This window comes from Epargyreus clarus, unplaced genomic scaffold, assembly GCF_041222505.1.
Source record: "Epargyreus clarus isolate Ecla_fem2 unplaced genomic scaffold, WU_Ecla_fem_2.2 ptg000014l, whole genome shotgun sequence".
Taxonomy (NCBI): Eukaryota; Metazoa; Arthropoda; class Insecta; order Lepidoptera; family Hesperiidae; genus Epargyreus; species Epargyreus clarus.
In genome coordinates, this window is record NW_027332222.1 from 15,768,464 (window position 1) to 15,782,287 (window position 13,824).

The 13,824-nt window shown below is 36.9% G+C and overlaps 1 protein-coding gene across 2 annotated transcripts in view; it reads right to left on the reverse strand.

Annotated features, from left to right (window-relative positions):
* LOC140746987 (uncharacterized) overlaps positions 1-13,824 on the reverse strand; it is a 105,738-nt gene that overhangs the window by 72,252 nt on the left and 19,662 nt on the right. For both annotated transcript variants that reach the window (XM_073079197.1, XM_073079196.1), the window contains exon 2: positions 4,797-4,867. The gene's annotated coding sequence lies outside the window, so the exon portion shown is untranslated. The remainder of the gene's footprint in view (positions 1-4,796; positions 4,868-13,824) is intronic.

A 13,824-nucleotide genomic window follows, 5' to 3' on the forward strand; every position in this document is an offset into this window, starting at 1 on the left:
CTGAGGTTTGAACTCTGGGCATCCCAAATTAACCCTCAGAGATCTCAATTTACCTAAAATCAAGGTAATTTTTAACCAATATGACTAGCCAGGTCACAAAATTAAAACAAGTTAGCTACAAAAAAAGGAAAATAAGTATATATAGTTTTTTACATATTTAACCTTTATATGGTGTCTGTAGGCGTATTATGTAAGTGGCAAGGTTGGTCAACTCGACGGCGGGCGACCACGCCCCGAGGCGATGCGATTGTGTCATTTTATATTTTCGCGTCGAATCGGTCGATGACGCGCTGTTTATGGCCATTTGAATATAAAACCTGTCTTGTGAATTTGTATAAAAGAAGACATTATTAATTTTATAATACTTGTAATAGTAATATAAGAATTAGTGATTATTTATGATACATATAGACAAGATTGCAGTCGATTAAATATAAATAAATGAAAAATAATAAGAAGCTAGAGTTAGAGTGAGCGTCTGATTCTGTTGCTATTTTTAAAGTACGAGGAGACTTCTTACCCACCTGGCCTCTCATATGCCGCGGCTACTTTTGCAATATGGGGGTAGATTGGAATTATTTGGATCTCGAGGGTACCATCTTTGCCCGGGCAAATTCTCAAGGAGGTGAATACCCCCTGGACTTTTTAAAGTACCTTCCACACCTTCAATTGACTATTAGACCTTATGGAAGTCCGAATAATTCCAAAACTTAAAAAATAAAGTTCCAATGTAACAGAGAGACATATTAAGTAAGTAAAGTCCTTCTATTTGTGACGGTGCCAGTTCTTTTTTCAATTCTTTCTTCTACATAAATCTTAAGTAAGTGCTTATAGCTAGCGACAAGCTATCATCATCATTACTTCAGCCTTTTTCGCTCCACTGCTGGACATAGGCCTCCCCTAGGGTGTCCCACAACACTCGGTCCTCCGCTGCTCTCATCCAGCCACTACCACAAATCTGTGCTAGTAGTCACTAGCGACATAATTTCTAGGAACAAAACATTTATTTTAGCTCCTTACCTAGAGTAACTTAAATATTAAAAGCTCAACAATTCACTACCAACGCTAATAACTGTGACTATCAAAGCACCACTGCACCTCGCTAAAGGTGTAAATGGTCCAAACTGTAGTTGGAAAGGCAAATATCCACGCAATGAACGCGGATCGACAATTAGCATGCACCAGATAAATGGCTAGCGATGCACTCCCGCACGGTTCGTGAGAAACAGGTACTTTTGTTGTTTTGTCAATGGAACCTTCGATGGGATTAACAAAAAGGACTTTGTGTATGACCTAATGTCTTATTCTACTGACACATTAGTTAAATTGATCTTATTGACCCTATAAATCTTATTTTCGTCTATTAATTCTGTTATTATTTGTTTAATATGTGGCCACATTTACAGAATATAATAATTTATCACTAAAATCCAAGCAATAGACCTTATTTAGTACATATTCATAATCATCCAACCTACCTATGTCATAGACCTATCCGTATAAAAAAGGAATATGTCGAATTAAAATAATAGAAGATCATATTCACATTAAAATATTTGTCTTATTCTATGACACTTAGTGGAGGTGCTTCGTGTACAAGAAGTTAAAATATGGTTTTCTCTGGCATATTGCCAAAAACAAGGACAAAAATTAGATTGTCTCGTGAAATTGAAAACACATGCCTTAGTTAATATTCACCACGTCTAGTAAACTTCTACATGTAAATAATAAACTAAGTTCCTTCTCCACTTACGCCCGTTAGCTACCTGTTAATAATTAATCTATGTAATGTTTTGCCTAGCTCATATTAGCTAACAATCTCTGCTTACTAGAAATTATCAAATTATGATCTTTGGTAGACAAAATTTGTATAGAACGAGTATTGATTACAGGCGTTATAGTAAACAAGAAATGAACAGGAAACATTGATTTCCTTAAACCATCGCAGCAATTCAAAGCCACGCAAACGATTCAACGAAATCGAGCCCGCAGCGACAATTATCATCGTCCGATTGCCATTACCGTCAAGAACAAACGTCGCAGCCATTCCGCCGGATTACACTGTTATTACAAACATTACAGCCGATTACATGTTTACAATTCCCGATTACAGTGTTACAACGTGTTATGCTCGGGCGAGTTACCGCGAATCATCAGGTCGACATCGGCTGCAGCGCACGCGATACCTTACGATTGTGATTGGGTAATACGGTAATAAGCGAAGATATATTAAAACTACAGATAGGTTACTTGCTCACTAAATAACAAAAAAGTGAGTGTATTGAGACAAATGCACGTTTTTCATCACAACATCACACAATCACAAGTATTCTATAAGAGACATTGTCTCTTTAAAATATAATAATTTCTCCTCATTTACTTGTTTGATGTGCTTGTTTATTTAATGCGCATAATTTGTACATGTACGCATTGCACAAGAAGGCATTTTGAGGTTAAGAATACTAAAATAATTACCGCTAGTAATGTATCTTTAGTTATTATATCAATGGTAATAAGGGGAAAGAAATGACAATAGTGTTTTGGTGCTGTCAGCGCCGGCGCTCGATGGACACGTTTCTGACGTTTTAATGACAGTACACTTATTTAAATTGCTAGTTGTAAATCATCTGCTGTTTCATGCGAAACCTTTTTTTACAGGTAACAAATGAGCATGCTGTCTCCGCAGCCCACCTCAAGTGTCACTGCCGCCCTTGGGCTACTGTAACCGATTTCATGTAGAACAGGAGTCCTATTGAAAATCGATCAGAAATATATTGCTACTCCTAAAGAATTCGTAAAAATTAAAAAATGTGTGTTACTACATCCGTCATAATTTGACACGGTAAGGCAACACTGCTAGGAGCAGTACTGATGCTGAAATGGTAGAAATTTAGTAAAAAAAACATAATCCCAACACTACAAGTAGAATGAATGTGTGAAACAAAGATGTTTGTAAATGAACTAATCATGATGCAACAGATTCAATTCACTTATTATGAAATGGTCCCTTCACTTCTTTACTTATATTAATATAAGGTGACCATATTACTGAGCTTTGTTGATACATTTTTGTAGGTATGTTAGATACTTAGTATACATTCGTATTTCTAACACACCTACCTACAACAATGTTTTAGGAGTGTTATTTATAAAATCTTTATGAAATTTCCATTGCATTTATTGTAGTTGTTGGTTGTTTATTTAAATACAAAGCCAAATTCAAAGTTTTTGTGAATGCAACATTTTATACTGGCGACAGACACAGCGGTAATACATTTTTTACTCAAGACAAGACTTGGTAAAACAGTTTAAAAAGAACACGAACGCATATCTAATTTTAATGAGCAAACCAATTCATCTGTCCGCAGTGTCAAGAATGAATTTATGTATGAAGAACTAAATGAAGTGCAATTTTCTTGAACGCATTCAATAAATCGAAATCTTTAAATAGAACCCTCGGAGGCCTTGTAGGCCATTAGCTCTTTTTGCGTCCTACTGTACGCTCCAAAAAACAAGAAAGTCGCATCTCGTATAATGTATGTCAGGGCACTCAGAAATTACATGCTATTACTACTTTTTTCTACGCAATTCCCAGCGCCACGTTACCGCTTTGTGGACTCGTCTCAAAAAACATAATGAATATAAACAGCAAAATAAAAGAGCGCAGGAAAATTATTCTACGAAATTCTTTACATCTTGGTGTGAATAAGAAAATATTTTCAACGCGGTCTGGGCGACACGTATGTACGATAGTTGACATACGCTGCAGACGGCACAAAAAATACAAGTTACCACCACTACAAAACTAACAACTGTGCAGTTATCTAAGTTCTCGAGTGTCAGCAACCTTATATTCATATGTTATTGAGGTAACTTACACCTAAATATAATATACAAAATTATTATGCAAAAGTTGTAAAAGATCGTGTGTGATTTATATGCAACCATGCACGTCAGACGACGAATTGGAAAGAAACCGCTGTGAGTGGAATTCCCAATGCTTGAGATATTCGCGTATAAACGTCCAACTTAAAGGTCACTGCTTGAATGTATTTTTATATCGCAGTCACTATGAAAAATCCTTTTGAATTAAATTAATTCATTGATACAACTTGAGCGGAGTTTTGCAATTCAGTTGCATGAAATATTCTCATCGCGAGACCCTTAAAATAACTCTGCTTAAAATAGCAAACGAGACGATAAAAAAATATTTAAAGATGGCGGAATTACAGCTGTGCTCGCGCCATAAATCTTAACACATAGACAAGCAACATGGCCGTATGTTCTATATTGTCTGTGGCCCACATACGCTTTCGTTTTGCTCATAGACTGAAAAATATTTCTAGTAGCTAGGATGTGCGTTATTATTGTGGTGTAGGGGAGAATTTCGCTTGTATTGAGTTTATTTTTCTGACTGGTTTATAGAACATGCTATAACAATCAGCGCGCTGATCTCCTGCAGTTTTATTGCTGAAATGTATGCGATGTAAAACTGGAGGCGTGGAGGCGACATTGTGTTTTAATTGATAAAAGTAGTATGCGCGTGGTTATTTGCACCGCTCGTATGGGCGTACGATGAAGTCTATTTCGTATTCAGAGATCTGCATCAGTTAACCAACAACTTTGTACTTACATATTTTGTTAAGATAAAGATTATGTGCTCGTTTTTGTCTTGCAAATCATAAACATGTTGTCAAGTCATTGCGTATTTTTATTGGTGTTTTCATAGGAATTATGTTATTCTCGAGAGGATGTTTATTGGGAACGTGCTGTGTAACAATGGCATTGTCTTTTACCTCGTTTATTAAACGTCTCCGTCGCAGCACACCCTGGTCAAGGGTGGCATTGAAGACGTACGGTCGATTATCTGCAACAAAAAATAAAAGTTTCGTTAAATACACCATGCTTGTTAATTATTTTATAGTAAATAAATTAAATAACAAAAGAGCATACAGTGCACTTGTTTAAATATGAACCTCAATATGGACTAGATTCCCATATGAAGTAGACTTTAGCTATGTTGCTGCCCTTAAGGACTAACACCACGTGCAAATGTCTGTCTCCGAAAAATGTTTGTCTGTCACTGTCTCTGTCGTGAAATTACCTCAATCTTCATATCAGAATACAACAACAGTTAACACTAAAAAGAATAGCTTTACACTACGAACAACTCTACCGCTTTTAAACATCTTTTAAACCCAAATACAATTAATTTTGTATATTTTCCTTATTTATTAACAAAATGTAGTATCAAAAAAGAAACAGCGATTGTGGTCGGGACTCACCAAAATGCGACCAGAATCAACTTAGAAACAAAAGAATGGACTCACAAAAAGTCGATTTCCCAAACTCGTTCACCTTTTTCTTACTTCAAGCACGCATTAAATATTTCAATGAGGTCCCAACTTTTTGTCAGAAGCCTGTTTCCCTGGAATCGCTCCAAGGTCCTGTCAATGTGACTTCTTTGACATTTGCGCCCGGGCCCGCCCTTCCTAAACAAATACTTTAAACTTCGTGCAACTCGACTTAGTTGCTAAGAAATTAGCCAAGAGCCAATTAGAGTTCCGATTTAAGCTGTTTGAATGTAAAAGTTGTGGTCCTGAGGCTATAAGATTTTTGAATGGTTTTATCGCTGTGATCAGCAGATAAATATTCAGCGGTAGCCTGAGGGCACTCAGCTTCACTCGACCTCAATTTGAGGTCGCCTTGAAATCGAATCTGATTATGGTATAGCTACTTGAGAGACCGAAATTCATACTAATATATTATCATTTATACCTCTCATACTCGTGTCGTCGTAGGAGTAGCAGACGAGCATGCAGGCCACCTGATGGTAAATGGCTACTGCCGCCCATGGACATCTGTAATCAACCCCAGATAAGATTCGATATTCCTACCTGAGGTCGGCCACAGATGCGCCGCTACCCCTGAGGAATACGCTGGAACGCCTCGGAAAACTATGTCTCCCTTACCATACCCTTCAAAACGGAACACAGCAGCGCCTAACACTGCTGTTATGAGGCAGAAATAGGTGTGGCGGTGGTGTCGCCGGAGTCGAACCACAAAGGGTTCTACCACCTTCAAACTCTTCTTATTTTAACTCGTATGCTAAATATGCCTTCCCACGCCCTTCTTATTATTATGTGGTTAAGAGTTTGACGACCAGTTTTTTATCTATTGTGACCAATACAATATGATTGATTCTATTGAGTACAATATGATTAATACAAGTACACAACCCAGAGGTTTCAGATCAAAGCTCTCACAGAGGATAAAGCTGTCTTCACTGCTTCACATCAATCACACCATCACAATATTTTCGAGTATCTCTACAGCAGATTAACATTAGACAGACATAAAGAAGTCTAACAGGAGCTATCTTCAAATGATTTGGTAAAGGTAGCTTCAATTGAATATTTGAATATTCTCACCATAGCCTATAGACAAGTGCCGTAAAGGTTTGAAGTCGTGTCCCATAACACGAAACGTGAGCCGGCAAGCGCCGCTCCATCGTTCCATTTAATGATACTTAGTGGGGTTTAAACGTGAATTATTTAACAAATTCAGTACCATTGTTTATAATATTTAAATAACTTATTAAATTCTTTATAAATATGAATTATTTGTGTCTTTAAAAACCCAACTAGTTTTAAATACATATTTGCAACTCGTACGTAGGTACTCTGCTCTATCAATCTAGGCAAAGCCTAGAGTTTTTATTTATTCTTTATTGACCATGTTAAAAACAATGTGCACCACATTGTTTTTGGCGGACTTAATGCTAAATAGCATTTTCTCCCAGTCAACCTTAGAGTTCCAAGTTGTGGAACTCTAGGCTTTCCCTTGAGCAGCGAAGGCCTGTAAGCCACCTTTGTATTTTCCATTATTGGCACTCTTTATCAATTTATCATTTATATAGTAGCTCTACACATGTAAAATCTTCTACTTTTTAGTACCACGACAATATTGCATTGAAGCATCTGTTTACGCAGACATTATCGTATTAGATCACCTGCTTCTAATACTAGCTCATATTATCTAAAGGAGCAGACTTCAATTTAATTTATTTCTAGGATAGACATATAACATATAAATAAGTCGAAATGCACCATGCTACTACAGCCTCTAAAACTCCCGTTAGGCAATTTAGTCTTCAATACCAGACTTGGAAAAACAAACACTCTGTAAAGTGTTCGTTTGAAGATTTTTTTGTCCGTCTTTTCCGATCATGTATCTTAGAAATTTCGTTCCGAAATTTAATACTGCTGTTGAAAAGAATAAATAAGTATGATCATGCCAGCGCAGTTGAAATTTGAGGAAATCCACCAAATCATCATAACCATCATCTCTACATAAATGATTTAATCATCGGTAAATTAATACCTAAATAAAGAAAAAATAAAAAATATCTGTGGGTAAATTATATACTTGATAAAATACACCAATATTTTAGCATTTACTTCAAGTCAGTTCAACAAAAACTTTAATGATGAATGCTTCTATTTGTTTATGTCGCCAGGAAAAACATAGTGTTGCTAGCTATAAACATTATTCTCGCAAGAAACCTGTTAGGCGAGTCTCGTAGTGGATCGCACAAACAACGTCACATCTCTCGCGAATCGTGATAAACTTGTCATGTTTAAGACTATTTTAGATACATACTGAGTTTATAATGACTGAAACACATAAAAATGGAAAATATAATCTTGTCTCATTTCTAGCATTTCCTTATAAGTACGTCTGCCATTAAATATGGGGTTGGAAATGACGTATGAATTGTAGTAACCCAATAATTAAACTTTTTATTTCATTGTAGCATCGCATATTTTGCACATTTTTGTCATAGACAAAAAAACTATTGTAACTTAAAATTTATACAGAACATACACACGTACGAGTAGCTCTAATTTTCCCGCCTAATGTTTTTTTTCACCTTTGACTACAGGCAAAGATGACGCGAAGCAACAGCCAATATGCATTAAAATTAAAAAAGCAACCTGATGCAGATCTGAATAGAAAATAATACGCATCCCTTCCACATTCTGCGGCTGCAGGCTAGCCCACGCACCTGTGACTAATAGTTAATGGACGTCCAGCTCCACTTTGATGGTGCGTTTCGACATTTTAAGTGGGCTTTTAATATGTGTTGTAATAGCGTATTGCTTCAAAAGTTCTTTCAAACGCCTTTTTGGTAAATGTTGCGTAAAGATTAATTATGTAATAGATATTCTTTTATCACTCGCGAAATGTTATTAACGTTTAACATCCACATTGTAAAGGTCTAAATAACTATTAAAATAATATTATTCTTAAACATAAACGTTTCTATTTGTTATTAAAATACACCTATGATCTACCTACACTTATAATCTGTAGCACATTTAATGAGATCAGATATTCTTCATGATGCACATCTTATGCACATAATATTATAGAAACGAAATTCTCAAGTCTCACAAAGACTCAATTAGCTAAAATTTATCCTAACATGCGACACGACCCGACACGGGACAGTCGTGTCGTCAGCATTAAACGTCCCATAACTGTAATGGGCGGTCGTCAACGGTAAACCACAGCGGCGCTATCAACGCAACCAGCATAATAGACGTCGGTTATCCAACAGTTGATGGCGCGAATATTTCAACTTAGAAATAGAGAACCACTATTATGTATTAAGTAAAATTTAGCGCACCAGTTACGAATACCATCCCAGGCATTTCCTCTCCTCCTTTCCTCATTTCCTCTCAGAATGAGAAGGATTAGGCCATAGTCCGCCGCGCTGGCCAAGTGCGTATTGATAGACTTCACATACCTTTGAGATTTTTTTTATATAAATCTCTCAGGTATGCAGGTTTCCTCACGATGTTTTCCTTCACCGTTTTAAGCAAGTGATAATTAATTTCTAATACGCACATAACTTTAAAAAATCAGAGGTGCTTGCCTAGGATTTGAACCTCGGACCCTTTGTTCGAAAACGCTTTCTACACTCACAGAGACAAATACACAAACACCCAGACCCAGAAACAGAAATCTAAATTCATCATTTAGAAATCTGTCTGGCCGGGGATCGAACCCGGGACCTTCTGCGCGCCAGACCGGCATGGTGACCGCTCCGCCACGCGGGTCGTCAAAGCCGAGCTTCTATACCATTCGGCTATCACTGCTTACTATGATTATGCTATTATAGATATAACGTAGAATTCGTAGGATAGGTAGTATATGAATGTAGGAGTATTTAAATGAAAATTACTATTGCATGACGCAGTGGTTTCCAAACCAGCAAGCCACCCAGAGAGTTCCGGTTTCGACCAATAACACATCTAAATCATCAATTTAGGTGTCCGTTTTGCCTACCGAAGTTTATGACTTATCTTTATTTGTAGCCACACGCTACTACAGTGCAAATCGCGGAGGAAGGTACAGGGTAATAGACATTTTACAAGTTTTCAAACCGCGCATAACGTTCAAAAACGTACCTATACTAAATTATAACCAGAACCGACAACCAACCCCAAAATAATTAAAGCGCGTATTAAATTAAGCCACTAGGGTCACCCATCCAACACCCGACCACACCTGATGCTTAACTTTGTAGATCGGTGATCTACACAAGCAGGGATATGCGCTTCGGTTGGAATAATAAACCTTAAAATCCAAGATAGATAAAATCAATGTCCTATTATTATCTGATATTTAAAAAATAAATTCCTATCATTCGCTACATACGCATCACAAAAATCGCAGATACAAATCAAAGTATGAAAGATTATAATCGAGTATTGTCTTGAAACGAAAGCGAAGCCGCTGCATATTTTATTACGACATTAACCATGTTCCCATGCACAAAATTAACAATGGCAATCTTTATTTAAGGCTTTCTACTGTTTATATTGTCTTTTGTCGTATTTTTTATGATTTTACGCTTCTTTTTAATTGAATCTTTAGCTTTCTATCATCTGCCGCGTAGCTTTTATCTGGAATGTGAATCTAAGTTTTTGTCGAATGGGAATGTTTTTCGAGCATACATATGTATGTATGTATCTCATTCTTTGATATAGCCTGTAGCCCAAACGGCTCTACGGATTTTATGAGGTGTATTTTATTAAGAACATGCTATTTAACGCTAAACAGGGTAGTTAGTTACTTTGACGGTGGAAGAACAATCTGTGGTTTGACTCCGGCGGCATCATCTCCCCACCTATTTCTGTCTGATAACAGCAATGTTCAGCTCTACTGTATTCTGGTTTGAAGGGAGACATACTTAACCGAGGCATTCCAGCTGTCCTTAGGGATAGCGGCACGACTGTAGACGAGGAATCTACTACTATATCTGAGGTTGATTAGAGATGTCCATGGGTGGCAGTAGCCATTTACTATAAGGTGGCCTGCATGCTCGTCTGCTACTCATGTATTAAAAATAAAAAAATAGATTAAGTTGCAATACCGTGTGAGTCTTTTTTTTATAATATAGGAGTAGCAGACGAGCATACAGTCCACCTGATGGTAAGTGGCTACTGCCGCCCATGGACATCTGTGATCAACCCCAGATAGGATTAGATATTCCCACCTGAGGTCGGCCACAGATGCGCCGCTACCCCTGAGGACTAAGCTGGAACGCCTCGGAAAAGTCTGTTTCCCTTACCACACCCTTCAAACCGGAACACAGCAGCGCCTAACACTGCTGTTATTAGGTAGAAATAGGTGTGGCGGTGGTGCCGCGGGAGTCGAACTACAAAGGGTTCTACCACCTTCAAAGTGATACACCTTCAGTCTCTCCCTAACCCCAAACTAGGGCTCAAGAGCACTTAGTATTATTTATAAATATAAAGTAAGTAAGCAAATGATAAATCTGTAACATGTATGGAGCATCAACACAGTAAAGTGGTTCGCCACTTAGCGCAGGACGTCCCGGAAGGGCTGCCCGGACCCGTTCCGCGATAAGATAGTGCATTGAGATGTCACGCTGCAGCAGCGAATGGGATGCCACTGGCTACGTTGAACCTGTTGGTATCTACATCCAACATTATATAGTATCTAAGTAGCTTAATATACCACTTACAGAGTAAGTAGGTACAAAATTTAATTGGAGCAAGCACAAATATTTGGTAGTACATTCGGTATTTATTATAAAACTACAGTAATACATCCTTCAGATTATAACAGTAGCTCACTTACATGTAATACAAACTTTCAACCCCTGTATAATCCCTTGTAGGTAGAATATCAAAAAAATCTTTCTCTAGGGGATGTCTACGTCATAAAGGGAATATATTATCCACATTTTATGCCTTTATCTTCAGAAGTTAAGACTCGATGATGGACAGATAACGGATTCGGTAAGTCAGCCGTGTTTAACAATTGCCAATAATACACTATAATTTTCATAATTACAAGTAGGTATCATAGCTTACTACTATAAAATGGAAAATAGCAAATAGGTAACTATCCGTCGTTAAAGATAGATATAACTTTAATAGCATAACAGTCTTCGAAGCGTAACCGTTAAGTCTCGTAACTTCCAATATATGAGTATCGAACATATTCAAATACTGGGTTAAGCAGCTTAAAATAAAAATATATACAAAAACGCTCAAGAAATCCCATTATACGGTCCTTCGGTTAATATAAACGTAGTAAGGGATAACTGCATCGCGTGAACCACAATCGTAGCAAGTTGCTCCAACCATTAGACGCTAGACCGGTTAAGCTTCCGTCGCCGGAGGATAATTATTGATTGCACGGCTATCCTACATATAGCCTGTAAATTACGTCTTAGAACACGCCATCTTGGACCATAGACAAAATAACTAAACAGACTACTAACGTCATATCAGAATGACATCAGACGAATAGAGCTCATCTATATGTTATGATCTTATGATGCTGTGTAAAATTCGATTATTTTCGTTATAAAATATGATGCTCTACTCTTAGCCAATCAATGCGCAATACAAGAAAATCCTACATACCATAGAGTTCACTGACTCATCCTTATGATAAATTGCAACCTATTAGAAGTCTATGCGGTTAATTCGTCGATGTCCTGAACCTATAAGGCAATAGATGCATAGTAAGAATATCTGAGGCGTCATAAATGGACGATAAGTCATCTTTTATGGTCAGCAAACGTTTAGTCGCGTGTCGTAAGTGACCGTAATCTTCGATCATAGATAATTCTTGGTAAAGAAAACTCTATATGGTCTATGGGTGTAAAAAGATGGGAGGAAACCGTTATGAGTATAAAATTTAATATTACGAGCACTAAAAATCTCAGCAGCTCAAGGAATTCTACACAAAGCAGTTATTTCGTGTCACCTATCACATCGCTGCTCCGACGGAGTATGAATGTCCATAGGATAGAATAACCACATGCTATGAGACACGACATCTTGCTACATATACCTATCTGGTTTAGCTGTCTATGTGTCATACCCACAAAGCTGAAAGAGGTAGCTTTGTGGGTATGACACATAGACACACTCTACAGGTAATTCTTTTTGTACGCTCTTACATCATTATGACATATGATAGACAGATACTAAATGTTTTACACTGGGTAAATACGCCCAATGATATTTTATAATCATTTTTGAGTATATACAATAACATTGAGAAAACCAATTAAATATCGTGCTTTAACTACGAATGTACGTAATAATTTGATATCTTTTTGTTTTTCTTAGTATTGATTCCATGTATCCGTTTTTTGCTGCTGCTTTACTGATCTGCGAGTTCATTGCCCCATTATGATATCCAATTAACGTAGGATAAAATGATTAGGTATTAAAACATTGGATTGTGGTTGATGTAGTTCATTGTCCGTCTAAATTACAGACGTTACAAAAACTAGGTACAGTGAAACTTGGTTAAGTGGGACCTGGATAAGTGAGAAACCTCCATAACTGGAACTCATGCTGAGGTCCCAACACTTTGGCACTGAATTACCTCTGTTAGTGGGACGAGGTAAACCTCTATATCTGGGATTTGTTCTTTCGATTTATCATCATAGTTACCTCTATAACTGAGACAGCGAGTAAATTTTATATGCATAAACCTCTGTAACTGAGATAACATTGTTTGTTTACTCATTCTTATTCTACCCACAAATTCCACACGTCATTCCAAGAACGTAAGTACAAATTTTGAGCTTCAATTACCTTCAGTTTTAGTTTCGCTTTACTATCATACAGATGTTTATTTGAAAAATGTCAAAACGAAAGCTACAATCGTTATCATTACGTGAAATCTGAATATCTATTAATGGAACCCTCTGTAAATGAGACAGATATTTATTTATACCTGTATATCTGAGACACTGGTTAAGTGGAATACCTCTATAAGTAAAAAGACATTGCAGGTCCCTTGATGTCTCACTTAACCAGGTTTCACTGTATATACCTACTTACTAGATAAGTTGGTCTCTATGTAAATTTAAAATAACGGACATTTTCCTAATTCGCACCCTAACTGCATGACATTCAAACAAACAAAAAAGCTAAGTTTAAATTTTGTATGTCTGGGTTTGTAGGACTCAATCAATTTACCAGAATCAGAGACCTTTAGACTATTATTTACGTTAATTAAAACTATTGCACCGAAAAAATAAACATACCACAAATAAGAAACCTTTCCTACGGATCTCCACGCAATCAAAACTGTAACTAGATATAAACAGACACATTTATGTAATACGTGTGTAAAATTGTCGAAGAAAGTCACAAATAACAAAAGTAATAACTATGTAATAGTTAATATATTCATGTTGAGGCTTAAAAGCAAATTTGCATAGCATTACCTCCCATTACGCAATTCGTGGGCAGTGAT